Raw genomic sequence first — 17224 nt, forward strand, 5'->3', positions numbered from 1 at the left:
TTAAATTTATAATTCTTGAGGCTTTATATTACCTTTTCTAGTAAAAATTCAAGAGATTCCCAAGTGCTGCTTGCAGAAATCAGTGCCCCTCCAAATTTTTGTAAACTCTTTATTTTGAAATAATTTTATACTCACAATTGCAAAATAGGACAAAAAATTCCCATGTATCCTCATCCAGCTTCCCCAATAACATCTTACATAACAATTGTTAAGGCCAGGAAATTGAAATTGGTACATTATTAACGAAGCTACAGACCTTATTTGAAGTTCATCAGTTTTTACATGCACTCTTTTTTAAAGTCTATGAAATTTTATCACATCTATCGATTCATGTAGTCACCACCCTACTAGGACACAGAACTATTCTGTAACCTCAAAGAAGCTCCCTCGTGCTACCCCTTTGTAGCCATGCCCTCCCCCAACTCTAACCCCTGGCAACCACAGGTCTGTTTTCCATCACTATAACTCTGTAATCTTAAGAACGTTATATAAATGGAACCATACAAGTAACCTTTTGAAATTGGCTTTTTTTCCCCCTCAACATAATGCCTTTGAATTCCATCCAAGTTGTTGCATGGATTAATAGTTCTTTTTTATTGCTGAGTAGTATTCCAAACAACAGTACAAGTATGGATGTACCACAATTTATCCATTCACCCATTGAGGGACATCTGAGTTGTTTCCAGTTTTTGGCAATTACAAAAACCCTATGAGAACTTTCCTCAGGCTTCTCTTGCTTTGTCCATGAAAGTCTGGCTCTGGGAGAGATCTCTCCATACTCTTCTGTCCTCTGGAACTACAAATCTGGTTGGGGTCTACAGTTGGAAGGCCAAGGCATTAGGTTTGGCAGATAGGCTGAGACCCAGGTGCACGAGCAACTCTTTGGACTGACTATTCTCAAAATTATGGGTTTGTCTCAGTCTAAACCTAAGTCTGTGCCCCTCCAGGCCAGACTCCTGCTTCTTACATGCATTTACTATAATGCATTACTATATTACTATAACCCCAATTTGTGAACTTATTTTTCTAGATGGTACAATTTCACCAACGATAATTCAGAACTATAGTGGCCAGTGTGGGGAGCCTTCAATATGAACAAAATTGAGAAGCACTTTAGAACAAAAAGGAGACAAAGTTTCAAACATTCAATTGTTTGCAGGATTACTGGAGCTGAATACATTAAGGTTCAGAATGACCTGTCTAAATTTCTACCCAAACTTGCACAATACCTTCTTAAAGCCAAAGAAGGACTAAAATAAATCAACAAAAGCATAATAGAGAAAGGACTCAGCACACCTTGAACAGTCCTTGTAAGACCCCTACCCTCCCAGTCAAAAAACCCAATGGGTCTCCACCCATCTAAATATAGATTTACCCGGGACCTTGGGGCCATAAATAGAATAGTCATTCCTTGACCAGAACCAAATACTCTTTTATCTCTAGTGCCTCCTGAGGCTGCTTATTTTACAGTTGTAGATATATGTTCTGCTTTCTTTAGTGTTCCTTTAGATCAAAATAGTCGATATTTATTTGCCTTCTTCTGGGAAAATCAACATATACTGGACTGTTATGCCCCAAAGCTTTACTGAGGCCCACCCTACTTTTTATAATAAAAGTCCTTAACCACAACCTCAAGGACCTCAAATTTCCCTGTGATTATTCATGTGGAAGACCTTTTGTTGTGTTCTAGAGACAGGTAAGCTCTAAGACTGATTCCAGCTATCTATTGTTTTCTTTCAGAAAGGACACAAGGTTTTCAAAGAGAAGTTACAATTTTGTCAAAGTAAAGTTCATCATCCAGGACATGTTTTATCCCAAGGTGGTAAATCCTTTACTTCTGACAGACTATAAGCCAATCAAAACTTTCCAGCCGGGCTGGCCTGGTGGTGTAGTGGTTAAGTTCGCACGCTCCGCTTCAACAGCTTGGGGTTCGTAGGTTCAGATTGCCAGGGGTTCACAGGTTCGGATCCCAGGCGCAGACCTACACACCACTCATCAAGCCATGCTGTTGCGGCATCCCACATACAAAATAGAGGAAGACTGGGACAGATGTTAGCTCGGGGACAATCTTCCTTAGCAAAAAGAGGAAGATTGGCAACAGATGTTAGCTCAGGGCTAATCCTCCTCACCAAAACAAAACAAAATGAAACAAAAAAGCTTTCGAACTTTTCTGAAATTGTCACACTTATAACTTAACCAAGTCCTCAGTATGCAAACTTCTTCCTTAGGAATCTTTTGGGAGTTAAATTAGCCCTTCAACGACCTCCCACTTGGGGCTTACCTAATTATCACAAACCTTTCTATCTATTGTACATGGGAGATCTGGAAAAACCTTTGGTGATATGACTCAACTTCATGGGAATCATCAGACATCAACAGTATACTGCAGTCTCTCTTGATCTGTGGCAAAGCCTACTCACCTCTCCTAATGGCAATAGCCCAGCAGCTAAGCTAGTGGAGGCTTCTGCACACTTGGTTTTAGGGCTTCCTTTAAATGTGATGGTCCTTCATGGTGTACAATATTTGCAGCTCACTGAAAATACACAACATTTCTCAGTAAGTAGGCTTACCACCGTGAAGTCCTTTCTCCTCCACGTATATTCACTGCAGTAACACTCTGAATCCTGCTACCCTACTTTCAGATGCCGTGTTCTCAATGAGGTTATTTTGGCCCATTGGTTTCAGCTCTAGGAAAGAGATTCAAGAAGGAGAAAAACTGGGCCTTGATTTAAGAACCAAAACCCTAGCCACTCAAGGGGAGTCAGGGTTGCTTTCTTTTCTCCTTAAGCCTTTTCAGTTCATGCTTTACAAGAAGCCTGGAAAGTAGGGAAAATCCTACTGAAGGTGGAACTGAATGGTTGTGGGATGTGAAAGAGAGAGGTCAAGGATGACCCCAAGGTTTCTGGCCCAAGCCCTTGGAAGGATGGAGAAAACTACCAGAGGAGCAGGTTTGAGGGTGAGGTAAAGATCAGGAGCTCACTTAATATCATACTTTACACACCTCAAAGAATGGGTAAGGATAACAGTAAACATCATATTTAATGGGGAGTAATATTCCATGCTATTATTAAATCATTCTCCAATTGTTGGACATTTTTGATATTTAGATGGTGCTGGAATTAATATCTTCAAATATTCAATTTTTGTCTAAATATAATACTATCTCCTTGGGTAGGGAATTACTGTGTTAAAGAGCATGACATGTTTTTAAAGACCTAACACCTTTCCAAAAAGCTTTTATTTTTCTTCCAAAAGTTTGAGTGCTCATTTCAACACACTCTCACCAACACAGAGTGTTATTATTTTTTAAAACATGTTGATTTAACCAAAACCAATTTTTTTTGTTCTTTTAAATAATGCTGCTTTGACTACTAGTGAGAGAGAACATTATTTCCATTTTTATTACCCACATAAATTTATTCTTCTGTGAACCGTTTTGGGCTGTAGAGTGAGGAACCCACAAGTCATCCATGTGGTCTTGTCTAATAAACATCTGGAAATCCTGATGATAAATTCTCACTATTCACACCTTCTACTGAAGATCCAGTATCCTGGGATGAATTTGTACTGACCCCAGACATATCTGTGGCAGCTACTTTTTCACTAAATTCTGATATTCCATGTAATTAATTCTAAGCATGAGATACTAGAAAATGTCCTTATATGAAGGTTTTGAAGATTCACCTAAGGTAATTATAAAAAGAAAGCAAAATGATGTTAGCATACTCCAGCTATGATAAAATGTATTTTGAGATGGAAAACGTGGAAGTTTGGTAACAATGGAGAAAATGCACATCACCAGGGAACCATGATGAGGCTAGACATTACCCGATACCTCTCTCTCATATTTTTGCCTAGAAAATGGGGGAAAAGGGTTAAGAAAGGGAAAATGACTTAGAGTTTCCCAAGATTCTGCTGAATTAAAAAGGAAATTAAAAGGAAATTAGGAGAAGTAAAAAGGAAAACTTTAATTGCACTACCAAAATGGTAGACTTATGGTATATTTCCTAGGAAATATAGTGGCATATGGACAGGCAGCATGGTGCACAAAAACGGTGGTGAAAAAGACTACAAAGAGGGCCAGCCCCGTGGCTTGGCGGTTGAGTGCGCGCGCTCCGCTGCTGGCGGCCCGGGTTCAGATCCCGGGCGCGCACCGATGCACCGCTTCTCCGACCTTGCTGAGGCCGCGTCCCACACACAGCAACTGGAAGGATGTGCAGCTATGACATACAACTATCTACTGGGGCTTTGGGGAGAAAAATAAATAAATAAAACCTTAAAAAAAAAAAAAAAAAAAACTACAAAGAACCCAATTCCAGCTCTGCCTCTCATGATCTTCTGGGCTCTGGGCAAAGGCAGCCTCTCCAGGCCTCGGTTTCTTATTGTAAAATAGGAATGCCTTTTGGACATCACAATGTGTGTGGCTCATGGACACCCAAAACACAGATGCTCTGAACAGACACTTCATGGAAGAAGAAGTGCAAATGACTAACAAACACATGAAAAATGATCAACTTTACTAATAATTTTTAAATACCCATACTGCTGGACTGTCGTGAAGGTTAAAGCTAACCTGAGCGGGGCGCCCACACAGAACCCCATGTTAGTCAATCCAGTCAGTTATGGTTATTGGTCAGAGGTTGGTAATGCAATTCTGACAGTCAGAATTTTTAAGTCTTTGACAGAGCCAGTATCAACGTAATTAGATAGGAATAAGGTGATGGGGGACTGTAATATTGTCAAATACAGTGAGTTGTGTGTGGGGTTTATTTTGTGGGTATCTTACTGAAGCAGCATTCTGTAGTGGGGAAAACTGAGGGACCTGGGGAGCGGTCCTGGGCTGGACGTTTGACAGTAGGGACTGGCCACCGTATTACAATCCTGGCTGTAGCTGGATTCACAACAGGTGCTTCATAAATTTTAGTATCTCTTCCTTTCCTTTCCCTCGTGGCAGTAATAACTCACAGTAGCTTCAAACCATACCGTATAAGAAAAGCTCACAGAGAAGTCAGTCTCCTTAAGATGGTGCTTCTCACTTTGGGTGTCGCCTCTCTGGAGGTCAGGGTAAGGTCCTGAAGGGACCACTAAAATAGAATCCTTATTATTTCCTTCCTGGAATCAGAATTCTGGAATTTTCTTTTTCTTAGAGGGGTCATGGTGTGGTACTGGGATTTGGCCTATGTTCCTGCACTGAGCACAGTCTTGCTTAGATTCATCATTCACTCATTTGTTCACACATGAATATATGCCTACACACATGAATATTTAAGCACCTACTACGTGCATAGAGATGATTTAGCCAGAGGAATCCTCCTCTCATCCATGGATGAATCCTTGTTTGATGAGAAGGATGGTACATAGTGGCTAACTGCTGACTAATTAATAACTATTTCACAGCGTAGTGATGCCTAGGGATACTCTTTTGACCACCTCCCCGGGAAACTGCAGCATGTCTCAAAAGCAGCTTAATATGATTAAATACCCCCCAGAATCTACCGGTACTGTCTTCCCAGCCTTCTCTCTGTTACAGACGGTGAGGCAGACCTGTAAGGCTACCTCACCTCAGGCACATCAGGTCAGAGTAAATTGCGAGGATGTGGGAGGGCTGTTTCAAAAGGGGCCAGATCCCAGGTGCACTTCAATCCCAGACAAGCCAGGATGGCCTTGAATTAGGACTAATATGGGACAAATGATGACTCCACAGTGGCAGAGAGGACTTTCAAAATAAGGATAGAGGAGTGAGGTACGTGCTCACCAGAAACCTTACAAGTCCCCTGCACTGCCTGTCAGGACGACGACCCCACCAGACACCTGGGAGACACGACACCTACAGACCGGCACCTCCAGGCGGCCACGGAGAAGAGTGGGGCTGCCTGAGGTTCCCAGGGTCCTCGCTCTGGGCTCCCAGAGGCTGCTGGGTACTTCAGCGTCTGGTCAGAGCTAGTACAAAGTTAAATCTGCATAATGGTCATAGGATAATAGCTTAGTGACAAAAAAACAAGCAAACAAATCCTGTTGTTGCGAGTCTAGGAAATGTACTCTTTTAAAGACGGTTGGTGAGAGTAATTTAGCACAATATTTTTGGAGGGCAATTTGGTAAAAAAAAAAAAAAAGAAAGAAAGAAAGATTAAAAACCTTTACATTTTATATACTCTTTGATCTTAATTCTACTTCTAGAAATTTTATGCTAAAGCAATAATTATGGGTATGTATAAAACTTTAGACACAAGCATATTTATAATAATGAAAAGCTGGAAACAACTGAAATGATCAACAATAATGAACAGTTAAATAAATCATGGTACATCTAAACTCTGCAGCTGCTTAAGAGAGCAATATGATAGAAGAATATGTAATGACTCTTTGGCACCACTGGCTGGCTGACTCAGCACCTGTTCCCAACACCCTTCTCCCTTGCCTGTCTCCACTAGAGAGGCCAGAAAAACGAAATACTTGCTTCCCACCCTCTCTTACAGCTAAGAGCCACCTTGAGACAACAGGTAACGGTCAATAGGCTAAGGAGCTAGAGTGTCCTTGATGACGTCCTTGAGCTGTTTTACCAGCCTGCACCTCCCAATTCTAGACTCCTGTCATGTGAGAAAAATACCCCCTATTATTTGTTTCAGCCAGTATTAGTTTGGGTTAGGGTTTGCTGTTAACTAACACTGCTGGTTGTTATTACGGTTTGCTGTTACTTGTGCCAAAACACAATTTCAACTGATAAAGCCATGGAAATATGTTTACAACATATTTCATGGAGGAAAATATTACAGAGCAAAAATATATCAATAGGCATAGAAGAATAATGTAAAGGCATACGTATTCTAAAATAATAATTGTGGTTCTGTCTGATGATAGGGTTATAGGAGATTTTGAGCTTCTTCTTTGGGTTTACTGGATTCTCTAAATTTTTTACAATGAACATGTATAACTTTTGTGACAAGAAAAAAAAACAATAAAATATGTTAAAAAACAATATAACAGGGTAGAGAAGTAATGGAGAAAGCTCGTGGTCAGAGAGCAAGAAGTCCTTGACGCTAGTTACCAAAATAACCACTGTAAGGCTTCTGTTGCTCTTCGTCTGGGTGGTTCAGACTTCCCTGAAGTGGCGGTTCCAGCCTACCCTTGCTAGTTTCTCTGGTTTTAAAAGGTCCGCACTAGCTTCTAATCAGGCCTGCTGAGGTCCACGTCCACCAGCAGGGCGCTGTCCTCTGGGATGGCCCAGGGGATCACAGGGGGCTCTGAGCTCTTCCTAGTGCATCTCTCTCTCCTCTTCACTGTGGGTCTCGCTTCTCATCTTCTCCTCCCCGTCTCTCATTTCTTGCTCTCTCCTAAGCTTCTTGCAGAATCAAATGAGAGAACCTAACTGAAAGTACTTATGCATTATAGAGTGTAACGAAGGGTAAGTTATTTTTCTTGTACTTATCTCTGCTATTCCTCACTCTTTTTCCTCCCTGTTTGTAAATCTTTCACTCTTCTCCTTTCTCTTCCTCCCTCATTCCTTTTTCCATTCCCTCCTGCCTCATCTAGACACGATGGGCCTCCACAGCCCTGTACCCGCACGTCTGTCATATTCCACACGAGCCTGATTGTACTTATTTGTTCACGGGCTGCTCTCCCTTGCTCAGCAGTGAGCTCCTGGAGTGCAGACTACGTCTTTCAACCCCTAAGAACCTTCCATAACACCTGTTTCATGGTACACTCCTGGAAAATGGTTGCTTCGTATTACTGAAGTACATTTTTTTACTGTTTTGTTATCTGGATAAAGCACAATACCGACCTAAACACACACACTTATGTGTAAAATCAGCTATCCATATAGATAAGTGGCAATGTGCTACTTGCATCTTAAAAATTAAGTTCTTGTGCACGTCTCCAAAGAAGATATACAGATGGCCAACAGGCACATGAAAAGACGTTCAACATCACTAATTATCAGGGAAATGTAAATCAAAACAACACTAAGATATCACCTCACGCCCGTTAGAATGGCTATAATCACCAAGACAAAAAACAACAAATGTTGGAGAGGATGTGGAGAAACAGGAACCCTCATACACAGCTGGTGGGAATGCAAACTGGTGCAGCCTCTATGGAAAACGGTATGGAGATTCCTCAAAGAATTAAAAATAGAAATACCCTATGATCCAGCTATCCCATTACTGGGAACCTATCCAACGAACCTGAAATCAACAATCCAAAGAGGCTTATGCACCCCTATGTTCATTGCAGCCTTATTCACTATAGCCAAGAAGTGGAAGCAACCTAAATGTCCCTCAACTGATGATTGGACCAAGAAGATGGGGGGCCGGCCCTGTGGCTTAGCGGTTGGGTGCGCGCACTCCGCTACTGGTGGCCCGGGTTCGGATCCCGGGCGTGCACTGACGCACCACTTCTCTGGCCATGCTGAGGCCTCGTCCCACACACAGCAACTAGAAGGATGTGCAACTATGACATGCAACTATCTACTGGGGCTTTGGGGGAAAAAAAAGGAGGAGGATTGGCAATAGATGTTAGACCATCAGAGCTGGTCTTCCTCAGCAAAAAGAGGAGGATTGGCATGGATGTTAGCTCAGGGCTGATCTTCCTCACACACACACACACACAAAAATAAAAAATAAAAAAAAATAATAAAACAAAAGATGTGGTGTATATATACAATGGAATACTACTCAGCCATAAAAAAAGACAAAATCATCCCATTTGCAACTACATGGATGGGCCCGGATGGTATTATGTTAAGCGAAATAAGCCAGAAAGAGAAAGACAAACACTGTATGATCTCACTCATATGTGGAATATAAACCAACACATGGACAGAGAAAACTATATTGTGGTTACCAGGGGCAATGGGGGTAGGGGGTGGGCACAAGGGGTGAAGGGAGACATATATATGGTGATGGACAAACAAAAATGTACAACCCAAAATTTCACAATGTTATAAACTATTAAAACATCAATAAAAAAAATTAAGTTCTTGTGGAATCTTTATTTTTACGAACCAACAACTAAGAACTGGCAGAAGGATTTGTAGATTGGAAAAACTAATTTTTTCTTCCAAACTGCAGCTTAAAAATATTGAGAAACGTATTCAAAATTGAAATGGGATATTAATAATGATAATGTGGAAACAATTAAATGTTTTAATGGTAAAATATTAGAACTTATATTTTAAATCTGTATTATATCCTAAAATGCTAAAAAAAAATTTTCAAGGATCCATGAAATGCCACATTAAAAGTGCATGTAGTTGGAATCTAACCCCACTTCTCCCACTTCGGCCAAGTTGTCAAGTCATCGATATTTCTCATCCATCTCATCCCTTCCATTCTCACTGACATCATCCTTGTCCAGATTGTTGTCATTCTGTGACTCAACAGTATTACTGCCTCTAGTCTTCTTTCAACTTTTCTTGCCCCTCATTGCAAGATAAACTTTCCAAAAACACTGCTTTAATCCCATCCCCCCCAAATCTTCCAGGGGCTCTTTGTAACTATATAGATTCTACAGGATAAAGACCAAACTTCTTGGCCTGGTGTTCACAATTTCACTCCACTTCTTTCTCTCCATTCTTTTCTTTGACTTCTCCATCCCTCAACCCTCAGCTTCAGACTAGTGTTGTCCCTTCGCCAGTCTCCCCAATACTGAATCCCTCTCTGCCCTGACTTGTACCTGAATACCCTCCTCCTTTTAAGGTGAAGCTCATGTTCCACTATTTCCATGAGCACTGGCTGACAGAATCAGGATCCCAAACTGCTGTGACAGGCTATGGCAAGAGGCTAAACCACTCAAAAGAAATATATATGAACTTCTGCAAAGAAAGGAAGAGATGTGACTGAGACATCAGGATTTACAACAGAAGTGTGCAAAATACATAAGGAATTTAAGCTGATAGGAGCTTGATGTGAGTTGCCATTGTGATGGGAGTGACAAAAGGCTATGGTGACAGAGGCTGGGGAAGAGGACCACCACTGACTGAGCCCCTGTCATGGGCCTGACCCTACTGTGCATGTTATTCATCTCATCTACTCCTCACAACATGGTGAGGTACTCCTGTGCTGAAGGCACCACTAGCCCCATTTCACAGGCTTCATGTCCACTTCTTTGCAGACTATCATTAAAGCAACCCCTGATTCGATGTCCTCCCACTGCCCCCAGCACATGCCCCAGGACTGGTACCTGGCTGCCCTTCCAGCTTCCTCCTGTTACCACTCCCCCTTCCCACTCCAGGTTCCAGCTCTAAGGCACTGCACCAGGCTGAGTCACGCCTTGGAGCTTTCTGTTCATACTTTTCTTCTGCCAGAAATGCCTTCCCTTCCTTGCCACCGATCTTCACCTGGAAAATGCCACCTAATCTCAAGATTCACCTCAAGTGTCAGCTCCCCTGGAAAGTTCTCCCTGATTCCCATCCCCTTCCCCTGGGCTGGGTTAGGTTGGCCTTCTAGGTATTTCTGTAATACTGTGTGGATGCACTACTAACACAGACAGTACTTACCATATCTATTTCTTCCACTTCACTATGAGCTTCTTGAGGGGTAGATTAAGTCTTCGCATCCCTATTGTCTGGTATGGTGCCCAGCACATGGTATGTTCTCAGATACTAGCAGAACCAAACCGAGGCTCAGAGAGCTGAAGTAACTTACCCAAGGTAACATAGCTGGTAAGAGCCGAACTGGTTTGAAACCAGATATATGATTATAAAGTCCTTCTAGGACAAGGAAGGTGATAACTGCTCCTCTATGGGCTTACTAGACCACACCTGGAATAATGAGTTCAGTGCTGTGCAGCAAACTTTTGCAATAACATTCACGAGTGGGAGCATGTTCAGAGGAGAGCGACTGTGATAGTGAATGTGGTGAATATATTCAAATCCAGTTCATGTGAGGATCTGCTGGAGAAACTGGGGGTTTAGCTTAGAGATGGAAGAAAAACTCAGAGTGACCCGAGAACTATCTTTAATTACATGAAGGGCTACCAGGAGGAGAGTAAGGATTAGACTCCTTCTCTGTGGCCACAAGGGGTCAAACTATGACCCAAGTGTTGGAGGTAAAGAAAGACAAATTTTCACCAATTGAAGAAAAACTTTTCCAGCAGAGCCAGTTAAAGGCAGCATGGCTATCCCAGAAAGGGTGAGGTCCTATCATGGTAAGTTTTCAAGGTGATGACACCCTGTGGGGATGTCCTAGGGGGGTCAAGAACCAGACTGAAGGATGCACAAGGTGAGCTTTTATTTTTAGGTGACCTCTTAAGGTCCCTTCCAATAGATGCTGATTCTACTACTGTCTTCTCTGACCTCTCCAGCCTTCAGCAATCCCTTTACCCCTCTATATTTAGTGAATTTTATGAGTTTACATAAATTTGATTAAGTATACATATAGCTTGCCAAACAACATTTAAGTTACCAATCTATCCTTTATATTGTCATTTAACTTTTTTTCCAACATATTCCCAAATAGATAAGTGCCTTGAAGTCAGGAATCATATATGACTAATAAGCAGAGGTCTGCAATTATGAGCTAGAGCCACTTTTTTTTTTGTAAATAAAGCTTTATTGGAACACAGCCATGCTCACTCATTTACCTATTGTCTATGACTGCTTTCACATTCCAACAGAGTTGAGTAGTTTTGACTGAGACTGTATGGCTTGCAAAGTGTAAAATATTTACTATCTGGCCCTTACAGAAAATGTCTGCTGATCCCCGTTAACAAGTATCTATATGTTATAGACAGAATTACCTATTAGGAGGAATAGTGTGACTTGGAGATATTGTAAATAAGACTAACATATCTCCCTAGATGTCACAAGGCAGCCCCTTTATCAATGCAAAATAAGCTACAAGCTTGGAAAAACTGTAACGTGTTATGATGTAAAAGCTGGTTGTAAAGGCAATTATAAACAGAGAGGGTGGTTATTATGGAATATAGAAAAAAGGATGGCTAGAAAGTAAAACTATGTTACTGCAATTTTAACATAGTGCAGTGGAGTGGCAGTCTGTTGACATTGGTATTCTGGTCACTAGGATAGTGTCTCTTCTAGCAGAGAGGGGAGAATTAATCAAGCTTGACCACAGTGTGGATGATATATCATTTCTTAACATGTTCCAACTCTATTTGCCCTGATTTCGTGCTCACAAAGTGAGCTCTGATTACCTTTCTGATTTTCAGGGCACCACAATATAGGGAAGAAGTATATCCCTTGCTACATTAAATTTACTTTCTGGTACAAATGTGCCTGAGCAAATAAATGTAAGTCAGTTTTCTCAGGGCTCAGCAACGTTAAGGAGAGCTAATCATTAAAGTATCAGATCTAAAGACCTGAGAGGCTGGATCCTGAACTGTGTCAAATCCCTAAGAACATGGCACACAACAAAACAGTCAAACAGCCAGATCATCATTACATTTCTTTCAAAGTGGGCAGATGCAAAAGTATGCTGAAATGTTGGACAGCTCCCACCCACAAAGATTAGGGCTCTGGCCAAATCCGGGGTATCCTAGAAGCATTCCTTAAAGTCAATGTTCTCAATAAGTCTCTGTCTTGTAGGAAAAGCCCATCTACTTCTCGGGAGAGCATGGTTCTCAAGATTTCCATTACAGTTCTGGCTTTCCTTACAGATATGAACTTTCAGACCCGACCAGTGGTCAGGACCAAGCTGGGCCTACAGTAATAGAATAAAGGACCAGAACTGCCCTATTTACTAAATCTAGCAAACATCAGAGTTGTTAAGGCTGAGAAGGGGGCAGAGGGCTCACCAGCTGGTCTTCAACTGGCCATCTCACTGGGCAGGGAGTCACACCCACACACACTGAATGACTACAGCAGAGTATATTAAAACTGCAACATGAATTCAGGGGCAGGGGAAGTGTCTCATATTTGTATTTTTAACTCCAAAGCATGGCCCAAAGTAGGTGCTTAGTGTTTGCTGACTGACCTGTCTTCTCTTTCCCTCAAACAATCCATCCCCAACCCCTAGAATAGGTCAGTATTTAAAAAAAAAATTATCTAAGAACATTACTCAGTGAGAATGAGTGTCCTGTTTCCCCTAAACCGTGACTTTAAAATCACATTTTTGACAAAAAATATTGCTATAGCTTATAGATGTAAATATAATAAATATAAACATATCTCATTTATTTCTTCTCCCTTAGTCACAGAAGTAATAACAGCTTCTGATTCCCCAAATCATGAGAGTAAACAATTATACATATCTGCTTCTCACAGGAAGTTGGCACAAAGGAAGGATGTGTGTGGGACGGTGGTGGTGGTGTCAAAGGACAGGGAATAAATTCTCACATGTGTGGCCTAGGAAGGGCAAGGTGCAAGTCTAGCATGATTTATGACAGTGAGTTACTTCAGTAAGGGAAGGCGGGGAGGAATGCCCATTAATTTTAGTGGAATGGAGAGAACACAGACAGTTGTCATCTGTTTATATCTGGCCTAATTTAGAGTTTGAGAGTCTGACCTAGAAATTTAAGATTGGGAGTGGATGCCTAGAAGTTACCAGGGCCTTCTGGAGAGATCATTTAGGCAATTTCATGATTGTAGGATTCTGGAGGGATAGAGATAGAAACGAGATACTAAGGAAACTGGAAAATGAATCCATTTCTTTTTATTTCTGTAGGGCTCTACAAAGTGAACGGGGAATTTTATTCTGTTTTAAAAAAGAGTAGGGGTTACTCTGGAGCAGGTACACATGCATCATAACTAGGGAGTGGTGCCTTTTAATAAAGTGAATGGCAGTGACCCACAGACCATTTGTAGCCAGCTGCCACCCCCAAAGTCTTCTTCTCCCTACCACCACCATCAAGCTCTTTATTTCATGATCAAGGCTGTAGGCAGTGTTGGTTCAATCACCATTATCACTTCCTTTCTGCTATTGTCCTTCTACTAGGACGACACACCAACTGATGGATAGGCTGTGCCTCAGGAGCAGACCTGACAGTCCCTGGGGCTGATCAACCAAGCCTCCCTAGACTGTTTTAGATCTCTCAAATTCAGTGAGTATTCACTGCACACCCACCGAGTGCTGGGCACTGGTGATAGGCAGATGAACAGGACAAGGCCGCCATCAAGGAGCTCACAGCTGAACCGTGGAGACAGACAAACGCAATGATAACATCATATACTAGGGCTTGTAACATCAATCAATTCTTCTCTTATAATTATTTGAGCAATTACTCTCTTGCTAACTGTCATTGCATTCAAAAAATTACAAAAGTGGTATTCAAATTCAAATAATAAAGATGTGTATAAAATAAAAAAGGTTCCTGGTATCAGGTATGTGTATTCTTCAGACCTTTTAATATACACATTCAAACTACATACGCACATATTTATTTCATCATTTAAAGAAAAACAAAACCAAAATATATATATTGTAACTTTTTGTGTGTGTGTGAGGAAGACTGGCTCTGAGCTAACGTTCATTGCCAATCCCCCCTTTTTGAGGAAGATTAGCCCTGAGCTAACATCTGTGCCCATCTTTCCGTATTTTGTAGGTGGGATGCCGCCACAGCACGGCCTGATGAGCGGTGTGTCAGTCTGCGCTCGGGGTCCGAAACTGTGAACCCCGGGCCGCCGAAGCGGAGTGTGTGAACTTAACCACTATGCCACCGGGCCAGCCCCTATTGTGACTTTTTTTCCCTCTAAAAATGTCATGGTTACTTTTCCATGCTGTGTATAGTGATTCACTTCATTCTCTTTGATGGTTGCATATTCCTTTGTATCCAGAAATAATTATTTTCTCTAAAAAGGTTAGGGAACGTTATGGGCAAAAGGTGATATGTGATCTGGACCTTGAGAGAAGAGCTGGAGTTCAATTACAGTAAGCAAAGCCACGAAACAATGCTTATGATGCATGTGTGGAGGGACTGAGGGAGAGGCGGTTAGGGAGTTGGGACAGCCTGAGCACAGACGAGAGGTGTGGAAATACACAACCTCTTTGGGGACCATGTTTTTCCTCAAACTTTGATGTGCACTAGAATCACCTTAAGAATTTCTTAAAACTGCAGCTGCCCCACCCCCTACCTTGAGTTTCTGATTCAGTAGGTTGGTGACCCCAAAGTCTTTGCTCTTAACCACTGCACTAGGCTGCCTCTCCTTCTATGATAGTGTGTATTCATACCATCCTTCATAAGACAAGCAAGGCAAATGGAGGCCCAGAAAGTCCCCATGGCAGCACAGTAGAAAATCCTGACATCCTTACATTTTACTCTCACTTAGCCATCTTATTCTTAGTCTTCTAGCATTCTCTCCTACACCAACTCTTCACTTTGTAGTTTTATATCATCTTTCATCTGAGAATTTCAAAGTATTGCCAACGCTGACCTCATGGTTGAGCAATGGGAGTAGGTAATAACTTCATTTTATAGAAGGATAAATAGAGGCACTGGGGAACTCACTTTCCTACCATGGTGAGTCAACATTGAAGCTGAAAACAGAATTCAAGCCTGCCTTTCATTCCGTTCATGATATTATTGTCCTTTCCCCTGAATTACAGACTCTAGATCACTTTTCACATTAATCGAGGGAGTGTATGGAAAGCATCCTGCACAGGGCCCAGCTCAAGCGGAGACAAGTCACTTTTCTCCTTGACCACAACCAAGCAGGGGCTGCCCAGAAGCTCTGGAGCTTAGCGGGTGTTTCTTGATGTTCTGCAAAACAGCCGTCAGAAATTCCACATAGCCTTCTCTTCTAAGGATGCCACGAAAAACTCGAGAATGCCATCAAACAATGAAAAAGGCAAAGAAAGTTGTATCTCAAGGCTTTGCTTCTGTGTCAATTTGGGAGACGGTGCTGTGATTCCATAGCTGTTTATGAAAAAGTTGGGGTGGTGAAGCTGTGTGGCTGGCAGACAGCAAGAATGAATAAACCTAGGATCTTACAACACACAGTGGTGCTGAGCTAGTGCTCAGCTCTTTCCTATGCCCAAGGGGAAACACAAAGAGGGGCAGGATCCTTTTTATGCTAAGGAGTGGCAAGGGTCACATTTGGCTCTGCATGAAGCCCTGTAAGCCAAGATTGACCCCATGTACCTCAAGAAAGAAAACTCTCTAGAGCAGAGGTTCTCAAAATTTATGGTGCACAAGAATCACCTGACTGGTCTATTACTAATGCAGACTCCCAGAGAGGGACAGATCTGGGCTGGGGCTCAGGGGTCCACATTTTTTGCAGACTTTCCTGGTGAGTCAGTAGCAGGACCACACTCCAGACCATCCTGGTTTAAAGAACACGTGCAAATTTCCATTTACCAGCTCCCAGGCAGCACTGCTCCCCTCTCTGTCCATCAGGCAGTGACCTGACCAGCATTAAGCTGAGTCATGGGAAAAGCATGGTTTTTTACATTGCAGTTGTCCCTCATCTCTAAAAGCTTCAGTTTTCTTTCTGGTTGGATTCCAGAATGTTGTGATGGAGTAAAGCAACTTGGGGAACAAATACAAAGAAATATGCTGACTTCCTATATGGATGCTAAAAAAAATTTCAATGAAGGGTCACGGCTGTTAATGACCACTTAGCTAATTGGTTTCTTCTGCCTCTTCTGCCAACATTTAAAAAGCAGCTAAATGTACACAGTGTTCTTTTTTGATGATCACAGATGCAAACTGAAAAAAAAAAAGAGCTAGAGACTAGGACAGATATTACCTCACACCATCACAGAATGCTGAAATGCTGGAATGTTCTTGTATTAGAAACTGTCCAAGGGGCCGGCCCGGTGGTGCAAGTGGTTAAGTGCCTGCGCTCTGCTGCGGTGGCCCGGGGTTCGCCGGTTCGGATCCCGGGCGCGCACGGATGCACTGCTTGGCAAGCCATGCTGTAGCGGCGTCCCATATAAGGTGGAGGAAAATCGGCACGGATGTTAGCCCAGGGCCAGTCTTCCTCGGCAAAACAAAAAAGAGGAGGATTGGCAGATGTTAGCACAGGGCTGATCTCCTCACAAAAAAAAAAAAAAAAAGAAACTGTCCAAGAGGAGCCTCCCCTTCCACCAAGTCAGGATGCTGGTCCTATGAAAGACAAAGGTGCCACATTGCTGTGGCTGCTCATACTAGTGCGCAAGAGACACACCATGTAACAATGGCCCTGGTCGTTAGAATCTGGCCTCCAGCAGGCCTGCCTGCCTACGAGGGGGAGTAGTGTTGTCTACAGAGAGGTGGCCCCAGGATGATGGATTCTTTTTTGTCCCTTACCTTGGGCTTTAATCTCTAAACTAGAGCAAGTGTCAAACAAGCT

General features: G+C 42.2%; 1 protein-coding gene across 2 annotated transcripts in view; it reads right to left on the reverse strand.

Moving 5' to 3' along the window:
- The window catches only part of MAPRE3 (microtubule associated protein RP/EB family member 3), a 52112-nt gene that overhangs the window by 14726 nt on the left and 20162 nt on the right, over positions 1-17224 (reverse strand). Inside the window, exon 1 of one of the 2 annotated variants that reach the window (XM_087437027.1) lies at positions 2421-2514. The exons of the other annotated variant lie outside the window; for it this stretch is intronic. The gene's annotated coding sequence lies outside the window, so the exon portion shown is untranslated. Of the gene's footprint in view, positions 1-2420; positions 2515-17224 lie in introns of those variants that run through there. 2 annotated transcript variants of the gene reach the window in all.

Source organism: Ceratotherium simum, chromosome 11, assembly GCF_057802395.1.
Source record: "Ceratotherium simum simum isolate JZ-2026a chromosome 11, ASM5780239v1, whole genome shotgun sequence".
Classification (NCBI taxonomy): domain Eukaryota; kingdom Metazoa; phylum Chordata; class Mammalia; order Perissodactyla; family Rhinocerotidae; genus Ceratotherium; species Ceratotherium simum.